Source organism: Poecilia reticulata, linkage group LG4 (genome assembly GCF_000633615.1).
Source record: "Poecilia reticulata strain Guanapo linkage group LG4, Guppy_female_1.0+MT, whole genome shotgun sequence".
Classification (NCBI taxonomy): domain Eukaryota; kingdom Metazoa; phylum Chordata; class Actinopteri; order Cyprinodontiformes; family Poeciliidae; genus Poecilia; species Poecilia reticulata.
In genome coordinates, this window is record NC_024334.1 from 5,203,941 (window position 1) to 5,208,263 (window position 4,323).

The window sequence follows — 4,323 nt, forward strand, 5'->3', positions numbered from 1 at the left end:
AGCAGCAAGCGGCTAACAGCAGCAGGTGGCTAACAGCAGCAAGCGGCTAACAGCAACAAGCGGCTAACAGCAGCAGGCGGCTAACAGCAACAAGCGGCTAACAGCAGCAAGCGGGACGGAAATGCAGCAGAATCTGACAAATCCAAGATGTGGTAAAAGTGTGGAGGGCCCCCTTGTGGCTGCCACAGCTCGTCAGTTGGGCTCTGAGGAAAAAACTAAAACAAGTAAAAAAGTAACAGAGACCATCTAGCCAACTTTACGACGTCAGACAGAAAGATTGTCACCACCTAAAGCTGCGGTGAGGAAAGAAACAGAAGGTCTGATCTGAAAATAGTTCAAGTACAAAAGTACTTGTGCAAAAAATTAGTGGTTAAAGGAGCCAAAGTGGTGCAGACGGTCCTGTGTGCATAAAAACATTTCATGTGCTGCTGGCTGTAGTCAGAGAGTCAGAGCAGAAAGATGAAGGTGAAAGTCATGGTGCTGCTGGAGGTATAACAATAATAATAATAATAATAATAATAATACATTTCCTTTACAACACAACAATAAAAACAATTGGCAATAAAAAAAAAGTAAATAAAGCAGTAAACCACCGTCCTAATGCCGCCGCTACGCGCTCTCTCACTCTGTCCGGCCAATTTTACCTCCAATTGCAAAACCAGGTAAGACCATAATAATTTAATGTAACATAAATACCAGAAGAAGAACTCGTCACGTTGCAAAGAATGGCCTCAGACATTTATCTTCAATTTAGGCTGAAAATTTACTAACAAAGTCGTCCAACTTTACAGCTGAATTTTCCCATAAATGAGCTCTTAACTACCAACATGCAGCCAAGCTGCTCAAATTAATGAGCCAACTAAGAAACACTGAGAAAAACTTTAAAACTACTTAAACAAGACAAAAACTAAAAATTAAGATAAGCATGAACCACAAATTCACAAATATGAAACATGCACACTGCTTTAAACTCTGACAAATAATAATATTCACCAAAACTCTTCAGCAAGACGCATTAAATACACATAAAAGCACGACTCAAATTTAACTACTTTATCCTGATCTGATCAAACTCAGATTCTAGGTGGAGCTCAGAAAGTTTCCACGTCTTCCTACATCCAGGAACTCTGTCGCCATTTTGGTAGTGTGGAACCATCTTTCTGTTTCCATTTTGCAAGTTGGAATTACAAAATGCATTTGCTTAATGGAATTAAAAAAGACTTTGAGGACAAAGTGGTTTTTCAGCTGTATCAAAATGTGCGTTTGTCTGAAAGCTGCAGTGGAAACTTTCCAGCATCATCAGTTGTGACCAACAACCAAATGTTACGAAGACGACAACAGGAAGTGGGATGGTGGCGCGTGAACAAATTTAGTCTAGTGTGATATTAAATGCATTTCTTATTTAATGGAAGCATCACAATTGTGAAATTGTGTTTTTTCAACAACAGAATGTGGAGTTTTACAAATATTTTTAATGAAAACGCAGCTGCTGCACATAGCAGAGCTGCAATGGCTGAATGTTGGATTCAAGGCGGGAAGTTAAGAACGTCACGATTCCATCTGATTCAGTATTACGCTAAATACTTTCATACTGAATTACATGCATCTCAATATTAATAAGCGTGAAGCAGTGCATACAAAAGCCCACAGTTCAAATAGCATTCAATTTCATAAATAAAAAATATATGGAGTCGAAACAAACTATTAATAAAGAGCAAGTACCTTAAAATATTTACAAAACTATATCTATAATATCATGTTCTGTCCATACAATTTTTGCTTCATAATAGTAGAATTGGTAATAAATGATATTCTGACTATTTTGTTTGTTATCCATCTGTGAAACACACCAAGGTCCAGAGATATAAACGAGCAAAAGAAGAAATATTACAAACAGATTCTGTAGCAAACTGGAAATATGAAATATGTCATGCAAAGAAACGTTAATTACTGCTGGCTGTCACAAACAGAACTGCATGGTGTTTAAAAAGCTCTGGGAAGATTTGAGTTCTTAGACTTATCCTCCATAAAAGTAAAAATAAAATAACCAAGGAGTCAGCAACTTTTCAACTCAAACATCAACAACAAAAAGTCCCCGAGTTGCAAAGAAGATTTTATTTTAAATATGAACTCAAATAAATTGTTTGGTTTTTTTTACAGCAGGGTGCAAACAAGTAATTGAGTTTTGGTTAAATGCAGGAGTGAAAGTAAGGGGGGACGGCAGGGAGGTGCTGCTACCCCTAAAAGGTTTAGTGGAGGAACACAGAACCTGCTAGAGAGGAGCAGCTGTAAAACATGAACGGGTCACTGTGAGCCGTGACCGGTTAGTTTCTCAACAACAATCTAAAACAGACTTAATCAGTTAATAAATAACTTGTTTCCATTTCATATCGTTTCTGAACTGATCCTACAGCAGCGGAGCAACATGTGGATCTGATTGGCTGAGAGCAGCAGGTCCTCTGATTGGCTGAGAGCAGCAGGTCCTCAGGAGGTTATTAATGATGAAAAAAAAATATCAATCCTGAAAACCTGATATCGTAACGGGCTGAATGTTATGTTTTTAACGTAATCTCTGGTCGGCTTGTGGAGCGCAGCAGGTTGCCATGGCAACGGGTGTGCTTAAACGACAGAGAAAAATGTGCGAGTGGTTTAGAGTTGATCACCTGTTCAGGTTGTTTTACCTTTGCTGCGGCTCATCACAGCCGCTGTAGTTTCTATAAACACAAACTTGGACTAATTACCTCGATCTTTTTGAGTTTACGTCATTTACAACAAACATCAAACACGGTAAATATGTCTCATTCAGTATTTAACAAACAAATGGCTTCTACAGCGATAATTATGTGAAATTAAATTAATTGTCTAATATAAAAATATAGTTTGGTGCTTTGAGCTCAGAGTCTGAGAGGTTTTTACTTTATCAGACGTTTTTTGCCTCTTATTTAGTGGAAATATTGATGAGATTTTCTCAAAAATAATAACCTTTTTCAACATTTATAGCTCCACTGTTGAAGCTCTAACATTCACAAATGAAATAAAATCCAACATCTGGTTTGAGGTGATTCCTCTGGAACCTGTTGGAGGAAAAACATCCCAACTTCAGAAGATGAGCTTTAACCTAACAGAGCTCTGTGGTTCCTCCTGTCAGTGTGAGAGTCAGGGTGAGGAGGCGCCATGTTAGGAAGAGAAGCTGCAGGATCTTCAGAACAAGCAGGTCATGATGCTGGGCTACTGATTATCCCTCTGTCTGGACACAGGACCAGTAGAACCAGTTTAACAGATAAAATGAATGGTTATATGCCAGACATRGAAAACTGGGATGCTCTCCATGCCATGATGTTCAGGATTTAGGTCTCATGGCATCTCAAGGTGTCAACATTGCAGCCAGTGGGCTGAAGGAGGAAATGCAGCTTTATTTTGTAGCAATTCAACAACTACCAGCTTATATATATATATTATATATTTATTTTTCTTATAGTACCCCCAAGAATTTAAAACTACTTTCACCCCTGGTTAAATGTTGAATAATATTTCCAGCAGCAACATGAGCAGCTCTCACCGTCCAGCTGTTTCTCCTGTGATCCTTTAGATCAGCTGACCAGATGAGTTTAGATCAAACTAAGCAGAAACAGATCCAGCTGCTCCTGTTGTGGCTCCTAAACCTTGGAATATCAGCCAGGCGTCTTTGCTTCGTGTCATTAAGTCTCTCTTTTTAAAAAACTTATTTCTCAGTAGCATTTGGTCCCATTTAGGGTTTTTTCATTGTCATGGTTCAATTTTACGCATTTATTTTATTTAAATTTAATTTATTCATTTAATTTGGATTCAAGAATCACATTCAGTATTTTACTTAACATCTGTTTGCATAAAAGAATGAATCTCCTTTTTAAACATTCAGATCCATTAATGCAGCAGAAGCCAGGTTGGATCAGCAAACATTACCTGCCGGTTCCGAGCCGATGATCGAGCTTTTCCTCCTCCGATGCTGAATATTTCAACAGTTAGTTTCTCTCTGAAGATGGAAGATGAGCCGAAGATATTCAGCTCAAACCGCCTTCTAACTGACAAAAGCCACAATGTAGCCTGGAAGCTAATGCTGCTAGCGCCTTGCTGGTAACTTCCGCCGGAAGTCTCACACGGAGATGTCACCCAGAAACAGACAACGTGCTTTTAAGTTCCGCCTGCATCTACAAATATCAAATGTTGTCCACATACTACACTGAACAAACATGCAAAGTGTCAAATATAAGAGTTTTATGAACATTTGGGTTGCAGTTTATAGAGAAACTGAAAATACATTTTCAGTAATTACTGATCTTCATA

The 4,323-nt window shown here is 38.4% G+C and overlaps 1 pseudogene; it reads right to left on the minus strand.

The window, feature by feature from the left end:
* Positions 1-4,027, minus strand: part of LOC103463250 (uncharacterized) — an 18,315-nt pseudogene extending 14,288 nt beyond the window's left edge.
* Between the last annotated feature and the right edge of the window lie 296 nt (positions 4,028-4,323).